The sequence below is a fragment of the Corvus brachyrhynchos genome, unplaced genomic scaffold (genome assembly GCF_000691975.1).
Source record: "Corvus brachyrhynchos isolate BGI_N302 unplaced genomic scaffold, ASM69197v1 scaffold5, whole genome shotgun sequence".
Taxonomy (NCBI): domain Eukaryota; kingdom Metazoa; phylum Chordata; class Aves; order Passeriformes; family Corvidae; genus Corvus; species Corvus brachyrhynchos.
Window position 1 is genome coordinate 5,740,031 of NW_008238321.1, and position 12,557 is coordinate 5,752,587.

The 12,557-nt window shown below is 50.5% G+C and overlaps 1 protein-coding gene across 8 annotated transcripts in view; it reads right to left on the reverse strand.

Annotated features, from left to right (window-relative positions):
* The window catches only part of LOC103615544, a 55,753-nt gene that overhangs the window by 18,198 nt on the left and 24,998 nt on the right, over positions 1 to 12,557 (reverse strand). For 7 of the 8 annotated variants that reach the window (XM_017734032.1, XM_017734033.1, XM_017734031.1 and 4 more), the window contains 2 exons: positions 8,405 to 8,534; positions 1,541 to 1,740 (listed from right to left, as the gene is read on the reverse strand). The gene's annotated coding sequence lies outside the window, so the exon portion shown is untranslated. Of the gene's footprint in view, positions 1 to 1,540; positions 1,741 to 8,404; positions 11,329 to 12,557 lie in introns of those variants that run through there. The other variant, XM_017734038.1, reaches the window with a different exon arrangement.

The following is a 12,557-nucleotide window of genomic DNA, read 5'->3' on the forward strand; positions in this document are numbered from 1 at the left end:
CCATGGGCAAACTTCCCATAGGGATGTGAGGGCAGGTCCTCCCTCTTCCACCTTTGGACAGCCCCCCAGTGCTTTGCTGTGTGGGACCAGCTCAGGTTTCAGGAGGAAGCAGGGCTTAGGTGATTCTAACGTGTCTGTGAAGGAATGACGGGCCCTGTTTGTACCCCGGTGTTGCTGAGATGGGAGGAAACCAGCCCTGGTGTCCAAAAAAAACCCAGATTCAGGAGGAGGGGTTGGGATAAGAACATGCCTCACTGTGCAGGAGGGAGATGGGAGCACAGCAAGGAAAATGGGTGAAGCTCAGGGCCTGCCGTAGGGGTCTGTTCCATCTAAATTAGAAACAAGTTTTTACTTGAACCCTGATTTTGGGAGGGAGTGAAATTTTCTGTGGTGATGGCCCAGGGATGTTCCTCTCATAACCTCATCCCAATGTAATTCCTGAATTCTGGTGCCAAGTTCAACCAACTGGACAACAGCTCCAAATCCCAAAGGTAACACGTTTAAGAGATGTGTGTGAGAAAGAAACCCTCCATTTATGCCTTCTCTGAGTTCAACCACAGGCAAAAAAACTCAAATCCAGGAAGAAATGGGACAAAAATTCCCAAACCATGGAAAAGCTTTCACACCTATGAGATACCAGAGAGTCCACACAGGATAAAACCCCCAAAAAGAGGACTCTGCGTGGCTGACCAGGCAAGAACTGCTCTGGGTGAGGTATAAATCATATCTTTTTTCCCCTTCGAGGTTTTCCTGGTGTGTAGGAAGGGGTGAAAGCCTGACAGAGCCACAGTTTAGTTTTGTTTAAAAGTCCATCAGCCCTGAGGCACGAATCCATTGGAAACCAGGCTCCATCCCTTCCAGCACTAACAGGACTAACATGGATTTTAGTGCTTGAAAGAAAATGTTTAATTCAGCTCTTTCCCCCTGTAATTTCTTTCCTCTCCCAAGACCACATAAAGCAGAAATGAGATGCTGTGAGAAGGATGGTTCTCTGGGTAGTTCAGAACATATGAAATGCTCCTTTTTTGGCTTCTCTGGAGGACACCAGCCAGGCCAGGGCAGGAGAATCACGCGGAGCCACCGGTGCTCATTCCTGAGCCAGGCTGTGTCCCGGGAATGAGGAGTGGAGATGCTCCTGCCTCGGCACAGCGGCGGCCAAGAGCTCTCAATTTAAGAACCAGATGAGTCTGAACCACGTTGGAATTCCTTCAAAAATCTGCCAGCACTCTCCTCCCCGCCGAACACCGGATAAATCCCCTTCGTATTCCCGGCTCCGAGCGAAGCCCTGAAATATTATCAGTGCTCTTTGACACCCTACCTGCCCCTCATCCCACCTGGCTTTCCACAAAACGCATTTCCTCTGCTTTCAGGGAAAAAAAGTCGGATTCATTCAAGCCCTGACACTCCTCCAGCACTTGGGTGATCAAGTCTCCTCCGGTTTATATTTGATATTTTAATAGGGTTTCCTTTTGGCCCTTTAATGAGTTTTTATTCCCCTCTGTGCATCAGACACTTCAGTCTGACCGACAGTTTTACTCACCCCATGTGGAGGAATATGAACAGCCAGGACAACCTTTTCTTCCTGTGGCAAGCTTTGCTCTGCCAACATTTTTCTTCAGCTCGCAGTCGGGGGGATGTGTCCTGACCCTTTCCTCGCCCATCCTCCAGCCTTGGAGCAGGGATGTTCCCGCCGGTGCCGAGGCAGGAACAAACCCAGCCGTGCTGTCCACGCTCTCAGCTCTGCAGCAAGGAAGGAGGAAGAAAAATATTCAAAATAACAGCAAATGTGGGGTTTGGCTCTTCTGAGCAGCTGAGTTTTGTTACTTCAGCCTCAGCCCAGGCGTGGGGGACAATTTATTACAGGGTGCCGTGAATGGGATGGGCTGGGACTGTCCTTGTGCCTGTGGAGAGCTCCATTCCTAGAAATATGGAATCACTGAAGAGTTTGGGTTAGAAGGGGCCTTAAAAACCATCCCATTCCACCCCCAAAACCTTCCACTATCCCAGGGTGCTCCAAGCCCCATCCAGCCTGGCCTGGGACACTTCCAGGGATCCAGGGGCAGCTACAGCTTCTCTGGGCAACCTGTGCCAGGGCCTTCCCACCCTCCCAGAGAAGGATTGCTTCCCAATATCCCACCTAAACTGGGACCTCTTTCAGTTTCCCCCTTGTGCTGTCACTACAGAAGTTATTTCTAACATATCCCAAGCTGAGCATGGAGAGAGAGCAGATCTCATCCTGCAGGGCAGGAGGTGCTCTGTGTCCTGGTCACGCTTTCCCTGGTGGGAAGAGATCCATGACTGATCCGCCTGGGAATGAGGCACTCCCCACCGTCCTGGCCCGAGCAGGAGGTGCCAGTTCCCATTTTCTCCCCCATGGATGGCAGCAGTCACTGATGCCACACAGAAGGGCTGGTGCAGGACACCTGGCTGGAGTTGGAAAGGATCACACACCCCAGGTGCTGCACAAATAAATCAGTGCCAGTCCAGGCCCCCAAATCCTGCTGGACAAAGTGGCACAATGGGTGATGTGGGATGGGATGGAGATGGGAAGGAGAGGGGGAAAGGCAGAGCCACCCAAGGAATTGAGAACCCACATGGGCAGACAGTACCTGCTCCAAGTGATCCCGGGGTATTGGAGTTCTCCAGCACAGAGATTCATGGAAAAATTTAAATAAAGCAAATCTTGGGGTAGAAAAAATTGATATGAACATTTGTGAACCCTTTTTTGGGTGTTTTGTTGTGCATTTTAGCAATTCTTGAGGCGCCTTCTGCTGTCTGCAGGCACAGGGGTCCCAGCCCTGCCTTGTGCTTAATTCCACAGATCCACCAGAATTATAGAATTTAAAACCATCTGCCATTGAAGGTTACACATTAAACTTGGGCCTTGGTTTTGATGCTGCAGGGGGCTGCTGCTCATCTGCTGAGAATCAGGAGGTTATTATTCTGCAGAAGCTAATCCAAATTGCCTCTTATCCATAGGCAGAAAATTACAGGAGTATTTAAGCCCATTCCCCAGGTTACAAACTTGGTGGCAGAGCTCTGCACCCAGCAGAATCCTGCATTTGATAGTTGCAAATAATTTCAGCCAACTGTTTAACATCTGGCATTACTATTTAATGTCTGGCTTAAGCTGTAACCTTTTTTTTCCCCCTGCTTTTAGAAAAGATTTTTCTGCTTTGAGAGAATTTTGATTGCTAAAGCCTTGCCCGGGACAGATTTATCCTGTGATTTAACATTTTCTGATGGAGTCTCATTTTGAATCAGTTGAATAATTGGCAGTGACTTTGGTATTAAACTGATTCATGATGTACATGCAGGCCATTCAATAATTGAACATTATTGCCTTTATAATCGAAGCCCCTATTTGACCATTAAAAACTATTGGAAACAGCCTGGTGATCTGCTTTAATTAAAAATAAAGTGCAGAGGATTGGAAATGATTAGGGATGAGAGGCACTTTGTGGCTCTGTGCAGCTCCAAGATGGGCTGAGGAGTCCAAAGCCAGGTTGGATGTGCCTTGGAGCAACCTTGGGTAGGTTTAGGTGGAATACTGGGGAGAAATTCCTCCCTTGGAGGGTGGGAAGGGCCTGGCACAGGCTGCCCAGAGAAGCTGTGGCTGTCCCTGGATCCCTGGAAGCATCCAAGGCCAGGTTGGACAGGGCTTGGAGCAACCTGGGATAGTGGAAGGTGTTGGGATTGGAACTGGATGAGCTTTAAAATTCCCATCCAACCCAAAGCACTCCAGGATTCTGTGATTAAATAGGTTTTTTCTTTGCTTCTTTTGAGAGCTCTTAACTGGGATCAGTTAAAAAACCCAGGGAGCACATGAGAGGAATCAACAGCTCTCAGCACCATGAGGTGCTTTGGGTCAAAACCAAACATAAATGGCCCAAATCTTTCTCTTTTGGAATCAACGCAGCTGCCATGGCTGGATCTTGGTGCTCCTGGTGAGCTGATCCTGGTGGGATTCCTGGGATGAACGTCCATCTGAGGAATCCCACTGGGAGAGACCGGCGGGGCCTCGGCTCCCCGAATTCTGAGGTGTCCTTTTCACACTGCAGCCCTGGCTGGCCTCTGGCAGGGCTCTGATCTAACAGGTTTTGCATAGCTGCTAGACATCTTCCTAATAGTATCCCCTGGGAATTCTAAATTTCACTCACAGCCTCTAAATTTTCATTAAGAGCAGTCACACACGGAGAATGATGGATTAGATTTTATTGTTGGAAAATCTCCAGATAAAATTAAAGTGCTTCTTTCTTTTCTGAAACCTTTACCTTTCCCCTGTGGTGCCCTATAAATAAGGTATCAAATAATGTTTATCCTTTTGAATTCTGCCATCTTACATGTTTCATGCTTAGTCCTGACCACTTTCCTGCCTCTGAAGAGATGTCACTCTTCAGTTAAATCCCGGGAACAGACAGCTACCTCATGGATTTCATTGTGGAGCAGCCTGACTGTGTCCCAGAGCCTTCACTTAAGCCCACTATTTATAAATACAGCGTTGTCTCCTTCGCTTTCCTGGAAGTCTTTCTTTCATTTCCTTCCTCTTTCCATCAAATTCCCTCTGTCCTTTCTTTTATCCCGCGTTCTCCAGCCTCTCTGTGTCCATCTAATCTTGCAGACAGATGAGGCACCGCTTCGGAATACGCTGGGATCATGGGGCTGAGGCACTTTCAGCTTCCACCAGCCAAACCCTGATAAGTGGGATCCGCTCCCACTGCCCCTGGCCAGCAGATTTTTATAGCAGATGTTGTTTTTTCCTCAGTGAAATTAAAAAAAACCCCACTATTCTTTTAGGACTTTTAGGTCTTAAGTAGTTTGAGATGCTTTTAGTCTTCCCTTTAAAAAGCAAGAGCCCTGCAGGCAGTTGGTAGGAAGTGTCCAAGAGCTGGGAATGCTGGTGTGATTCATACTGGTGTCAGCTCGGTTAAATTAAATTCCACGGGGATTTATCCAGCCAGGCCTCCAAACAAGTTTTAGACAGCATCTCCCACCCCCACACCTCGCACTTCACAGCATCTTAAATTAATCCAGAGAAAGGCCAGGGCTGGCCCGAGACAAAGGGTTGGCCAAGAGAGGAGATTCCCAACTGAGAGGAAAGGGTTCCTGCTTCCCACCACCAGCCCAGGGAATCAACAGCCATTCCCAGGGGAGGGAGAAAAGCAGGATTGCAGCTGGTTTAACACAAGTCATCATTGCCCATGGGGGTCCCCATGGCTCAAGTTGGAGTTGGGGTCCCACTGGGCACTTACCTCAAAGGACGTCCCTTGGCAGGGCTTCCCCAGCCCAGGAGGCTCTGGCAGCCCCTCTGCCAACTGCAGGTGGGTCCTGGGCTGATGCAGGCCCCCAGGACAGTGAATTTTCCAGGCTGTGCCCTCGGAGCAGGGCCAGGGCTGCCTTTCCAGCCCCCCAGGACCTCTCCTGCTCATGTTTCCCCACGGCACAGGCTGCTCCCATAGCTCATTCCCACCATTTCAGGACATTTTCCTCCTGATTTACGTTACTTAAATAGGAAGATATTGCACACTACCACAGAGCCAAGCCAAATCCTTGTCTTGAAGTTCCTCCAACCTGCATGGATCAGCCAGGACTCGGCTTCCCTTCTGCACAGAGACGGTGGAAGAATTCCCAAGAGGAACAACTTCCCTTTCTCCTTATAATGCCTCTCCCCAGGAGCATGTGAGGGAGTTACACAGGTGATTGTGAGTGTCAAACTCATTAAAATCTTAAGAATTTGGCCAGTTTGCACCAGCTGGGCACCAGGCCCTTGGTTTCCCCCCCAGTTTTGATTATCCACCCCTGACGTAAGGGCTGTTTCCCAGAGGAGGAGCCCATGAGCACCCATGGCCGTTATCCCTCTATTTTCCTTTGTAGAAAGAATTCCCAAAGCTCCTCTTGCACCAGTGGAAAGATCACCCACCAGGGAACAAACAGAACAGGATCCTAGTCTCATCCTCTCTGCTGCATTTTTGTGTCATCCCAAAGGAAGCAGTGAAGGGAAGAAAACTCCCTGGATTTATTGACCACTTTTATGGGTTTGTCTGTGCCACGTTCCGCGCCAAGAAAACCCTTTGTGCTTCCAGAGAGGAGGCCTCTGAGGGGCAGAGGTGAGCCCAGGAGAGGAGGGAAAAGCTGGAAAGAGAAACCTTGTAAATTTGGTACCAGCGAGGCTGGAGAGGTGCCAGAGGTGACCGAAATGTGCCACGAAACGAGCGAGATCTCAGCCTTCGTCTGCCCTGTGCAGGAGTCCTGACGCCCATGGCTGGGAGAGCCGCCAGGGTTATTTTTGGGCAGGGTTTATGCAAGTTCCAAGCAGAGTCTCAGCAAAAAGGAAACAGGGGGGAGAGATGGAGCTTTCTTTTGAACAGAGATGTTGGAAACACGTGGGAGTCATGAGTGAAGAGTTGGAGCACCCACTCTGAGGGTGAATGGCCCTGGACTGAGCAGACTGGGAATGGACTGGACTCAGCTGTCCCAGAGTAGCCCCTGAGCTGGAGTGACAAATCCGAGGAAGCTGTCCCCAGGGCCTCCCTCAGAGCTGCTCCCAGTCCCACTGCACACTCTGGGTGCAGGATCACAAGGCCACAGTTGCAAATCCAGTTTAGTGGGGCAGAGGGGGCTTCCCTAAAGGCCAATCCCCAGTGCAGGACAGAGGGAGAGCAAAGGGCACAGGGAAGCACAGAACCTTTAACTCCCTTTTCATTTGGGAGGGAGGTGTTGATGTTTTAAATGCCAGGAAGGATGGATAATTGGCAGTGTCTTGGATTCACGAGGTCACTGAGAAGCAAAAAAAGCCCTTTTCCATGCCTGGGGAAGAAGCCAGTATTGGGTTAGAAGTGACTCGAGCGGGGACACCGCGATGGCTGGACACGCTCGGGGCTGGGAACAGTTCCCAGCACGCTCCAGAGGGTGTTTCGCAAGGATCAGCTGGACAGCAGCCTATCCTTGTCCTGCTGGTGAAGTCATCGTGCCTTTGCCCCCCCTCCTTGTCCCACTCCCCTGAGGATGGAGCAGAGCAGCTGCAGCTCAGCTCACTGGACAGAAAATCGTGTTCTTGCCCGGTGCCTCTCCAGAGCCCTGATTTCGGGGCTTGGAGGACAGGTTTGCTCTGCCTGGGCTGAGCTCTTCCCTGCCTGGTGCCAAGAGCACCCAGAGCTGAGCAGTGCCAAATCCAAGCTTTTTTTCATAGATGAAAATGTTCAACAAGGTCCTTCTGGCTGCCATTGCCCCCACGTAGGAACACCTGAGGTACCACAGCTCCCAGGCTTGTGAGGAAAAGGAAGAACTTTCCTTCTCCTTCCTGGTTGTTCCTGGCATTTTGCACATCACCCCTGAAAAAGAGGAGTGGACTGACTGCTTCTCCCAGGAAATCCTTACTGGAGTCCTTGTGGGTGTGCACAGCTCTGCATCCGCAGCCCTGCACCTCCAGCTGCCTCCTGCAGAGCCTCTGTCCCTCTGAAATCATCCCAAGGGCGGAAGGAGATCCAAAGGCAACAGTCTGGGGGCTCTGTCCACTGATTCTCATGCCTGGATGGCTGCTGAGCATTCAGTGACATCAGTGAAGTGTCACCACTGTTGAGCCCGGTGTTGCAGTCCCCGTGTGTCCCATCCAGCACCAATTTGTGCCCACCCACCCCAGGACTAAAAGATCCCAGGAAAATGCCGTGGGAGCCACAGGAGAGTGGTCCCTTCTGAGAGCAGGAGGAGCAGAGCCCCAGCAAAACTCCCAAGAAGTTCAGACTTTGGGGACTACGGAGGGATCTGTGCATTTTTAGCCAAAACATCCGAATTTTCTCTTTCTCTGGTTAACTCTGAGCACACTCAGATAAATCTGGAGACGCGACACAGAAAGGAACAGGACAAAGGGCACGTGGGGCCTTATCTTCCCCATGGATCCATTGAATAAATCTGTTTCAAAGGCACTTCTCAGAAAGGACAAACCCAGGCTCACCTCAAGGGACTTTCTCCTCACTGAGTTTACAGAGGTTTTTAAGTGACTCAAGTTGGCCTTAGGAAAAGGCTCTGGAAGTCAGAACCCCAGGATGCTCTTCCACCAATCCATCCCTCCTCCTGTGCTAATGTTCCTATTCCTAAACCCAGAGTAATTAATAGTGAGTGACCTCTGAGGGATTTCACAAGTCTCACTGCAAGATCTGTTATTTTTCTCAGTATGGAATTCTGGAACAAAACTTTTGAGGAAAATTGTATCAAAAATGGACTTCTAATATTTTTTTTTTCTTCATCAAAAATAAGGTTCTGATTTTTACCAACAACAATAACGTGAAAAAAGAACGGGATTAACTCGAAAGCTCCTTCACTTTCACTCCATTTCTTTTGCCCCTCCACAGGGAAATCCTCAATGCACAGTCCCAAATGTTAATGAACACCAGCCCTTTCTCGGTACCTTTTAGGGCCTGATTCACCAGGATCATCCATAAATATTCCTTTAAAAACCTTCCTGAGGAACTCCCGAGGGTAGCCAATGTCAGGAAATGTCGGATATTTCTCCCTCTCCTCCTTGAGCCGTTGGTAGCCTGCTTGGAAAAGAACAGATGCGTTAAAAGTTGGGAGATTTACAGCCCCCCCCCACACGGGAGCCATAAACCCACAATTTGTTCCATTCCCAGAGCAGCCTCTGCCCGCTGCAGGACCTTTCATCACTGCTGGAAAGCTGCCTTGAAAAAACCCGCGGTCTTTTATGGCAACACGGACACAAAGTTCAGTTCTCTGTGCCTAAAAGATGGAGATGGGGGAAGGAAGAGACGAATTCACTGCCCAAATCCTGCCCTGGGCTTGCTCCTGTCCCTCTCTTGGGCAAGGAGATATCCCATGCTGGGATGGGAACACGGCCAGGAGGGCTGGAATCCTCCTGACACAGAAGGTCTGCTCCCAGCTGTGACCCTCAGGTGATCACTGATGGACCTGGTACCTGTTCCCAACCTCCAGTGCCACTGGGAGCATACAAATCCCTTCACAACCCAGAAACTGGTGGCAACTGGACAGGGTCAGTCCAGTCTAACAAAACCCAGCCTCGACAAAGGTGTTGCTGCAAACACTGGAAGCCCAAAATCACTCTCAGAGTTCTGCATTTGTGGCTTAAGTAGCTTGAAGTGGTTGCAATGCAGCCAGATTTATTCCTTATATCCAGTGCTGGACTTACCAAACTTCCAGAGGAGCTCCTTAATCTGCCGCTGGGGTTTAATTGCTGAGCACAACACGAACCTGCTTCTCCTTCCACCCATGGCCTCTTCTGCTCCCAAGAAGATCCCCCAAAGCACAAAGGGTTAAAGCTTTGTCCAGCCTGCCCTTCCAGCTTCCCCCAGTTTGCAAACAGTGGAAGGGGAAGGATTAGAGGTGAGAGATTTATGGAGAGCCCATCCCGGAGCCTCTGTTCGCACTTTGATGCTGGGGAGCAGCCCCGCTCTAACAAAGGGGCTGTAAAGCATTGCCCACCACTAAACTCTCTGTTGGGGGCAGCCAAATCCCTCCTGGGATTATTCCAGGCTTGGAGAGGCCTTGGAAAGAAAGGCTGTCCCTTTTTTATGGCCGCATTATTAGCAAAGAGCTGGTGAAACACTTAGGGCCGCCCCGTAAATCTGCTGAGGCTGCACAGACGTTTGGGCTGGAAGGAAACCGAGGGGTCGGGGGCTTGACCTGCATCCCCCATCCCAACCGGGGTGTCTCTGGAGCAGGGAGAGGAGATCCATGCCCTGGAATCCCTCAGGAAGTCCTCTGGCTGCTCCAGAGGAGCTGGGCAGGGAGAGGAGCCCAGCCTGGAGTCACAGCTGGGATGGTCCCAGGTTCCCACCAACGCAGGGGGCTCTGAATCTGTCCCAGGGCATGCAGGGATGGGGCCTGGAGATGGAAAAGTGCCTTGCCAAGGAACCAACGCTGGAATTAATGGCCCTGACTTTCATCTGACCCTGTGCAGCTCTCCTTCAATACCTTCAGATGTCACAACCCCTCAGGGTCACTGGAACTCACCCAATAAAGAAGGACCAAGTGACCTCTTAGAACGGGTTTTTTTCTCCCTTCCATTGGATTTTTTTTTTTAGCAGAGGAAGAGGAATTAATGGAAAAACAGGAGTGCTCCATTTCAAGTGAGAAATGGCAAAAAAAATCTGCTGGCACTCCCCAGCCAACAAGCAGCTGGTGTTGGATGTGGGCTCAAAGCAAGCTGTGATCCACAGGCTCTGGATTTCCAGAGGAGAGGAGGGAATAACTCCCACTTTGTCCCAGTCACTTTGCTCACCCCGTGAGGCTGTTCCAGGCCGGACACCCAGGACCTGTGTCCCCTGCAATGGGACATTTGCTCTCCCACACATCTGTCCTGTTCTCAGAGAGCCACTGAACCCTTCCTGCTCCAAGAGGAGCAGCACAGGGAAGGCATCACCCACCCCTTGCTCAGCTTCCCAACATCAGCACCTTTTTGGAGCAGCATCCCTAAAAACCCTGGAGAGCTCAGACCTGGCTGTGCTGTAGAAAAGGCGAAAATAAACAAAGCCTCCTGACTGCCAACAAAATCCAAGCCACGACAACAACAACAACAAAAAGCTCATTCCTAATTTCAGCTTCTGGTCATAAAATTTTACTTCCATGGAACAGCATGAAATCTGCACAGCCCGAGCAGGGGTTTTTAATAAAAGGCAGTTGGTGGAATATCCCAGCCAAGGTGTTTTTATAAGCCAGAAGAAGAGAGACAGAAACACAGAAGTAAAATAATTTTCTTGACCTCCTTCCAGAAAGGAATTTTATTTAGATTTCCTTTAGCCAGGCTGAAACTCTCCTTCCTCTCCTTGCCTGGGTTTTCCCCCTTCAGAGCCATCCCTGTGCATGAACCCCAGAGAATCCAAACCACTCATTTCTCTTTGCATCTGAGCCCCAATGCCTTTAAAAGCTTGGAATTTCAAGGAACAGAGCGATTTGCAGTGGGAATTTGGCTCCCTCTTACCCCAAAACACAAAGCACAGTGTGGAAGTTCAATCCTGCACCCAGGGTAACGCTCCTCTCCCAACACCCGTGAGGATGGAGGGAAAACACTTCCCAACATCCAAATCTATGAGGTTTGAGAAGAGAATAATGTCTGCTAAAGGGCCAGAAACAGCTCTCAGCCCGGTGAAAAATGACTTCCAAATGCCCTCTGCTCTGGGGATTCCATAAGGGAAGATGGATCTTTCTATCCCTTTCCTTTCTTCTTCATTCTTCAACTCTTGACCTCTGCTGGGAACAGGGAGCTCTCGGGTGAGAGCCCTCGGCAGAGGAAACGCTTCCTCCAGTTCATTTGTCTCCGATGCTCCGTGCAGCTGAAGACACTCCTGTGGCCAGCAGGATGCTGCTCCCAACCCTGCCCATCCCACCTCCTCCGCCCTGGATTTGCAGCTCCAACTTTGCCACAAAACAAAAAGTCAGAGGAGTTTTGGCCCCGCTTTGGGGCAGATTCGCAGCCCAAGACAGAGAGAGGCTGATCTGTTTTGGAAAATAAGAGGGGATGGGGTTTCCCTGGGCATGGAGGACTGGGAAGGATATTGTTGGGAACTGGTTCCCAGGTGCCTCCAATCCCAGGAAAGCTGCTCTGGATAACTCAGAGAGTGACACCAGCCACGAATTTCAGACACAGATTTCAAATCCCTTAAAACTCCCGTGACTCCTGACTCAAGGTCCAAAGGCAAAATATTGCCCAAGATGTTCCTGCTTCCAGCATAGAATCCTGGAATGGCTTGGGTTGGAAGGGACCTTAAAAATCATCCTGTTCCAACCCCCTGCCATAGGCAGGACACTTCCCACTATCCCAGGTTACTCAGCATTCCCAAGGTCATTGGAAACCACCGTGGCAATGGATCCAGCAGGGAAAGGAGGGTGTGGTATGAAGCTTCCTTGTAGGAGATAATCCAAGCTGGAGCATTAGGAAGCAGAGCCTAAAGGGTGAAAGATGAAGAAACTCCTTTCTGAAAGAAATTCCTGCTCAGCACCTTATTTATAATTAGGGTGGAAATCACTAAGATGGGAGGATCGTTATCATTCTAGTCTCTGGAGGTTCTTTGTGGCACCTTGGAGAGCCCCAAGGACACATTACCCTGGATGCTGTCCACAGAGCCAGGCTGGAACAGGCAAGAAGAGAAAAAGGAGTGCGAAGGGGGTGCTCAGGTGTCTCCCCAGCCTTTCCCCTCTCTTGGTCTGAACACAGGGCCCTGACTTTCCTTCTGTTTTCAGGGAGCTCTCTGGGTGTCCGGCAGAGCCGTTCCATGGGGGCTCTTCCCATGGGAACAGGGAGTGATGGATCTCCTGGAAAGCCATTTCTCAGCAGAAGGGCACCCCGGCTGCACTTGTTCCGTGAGCTGCTGGAACGTGCAGGGGATGCACAGCTGGGAGCACAGGCCTGACAGGCAGCCAGACGATTCCTGGCACAGGGATCAGGCACCTCTGGCTCCTGGGGACACACAGAGTGCCATTTCTGTGCACAGGAGGGGGCTGGGGGCAGCGTCCTCACCCCAAATTACCTTTGTGGGAGGGTGGCGGTGAGGCTGGGCTGCATCCTTCACGTCTGGCACAAGGCTCCT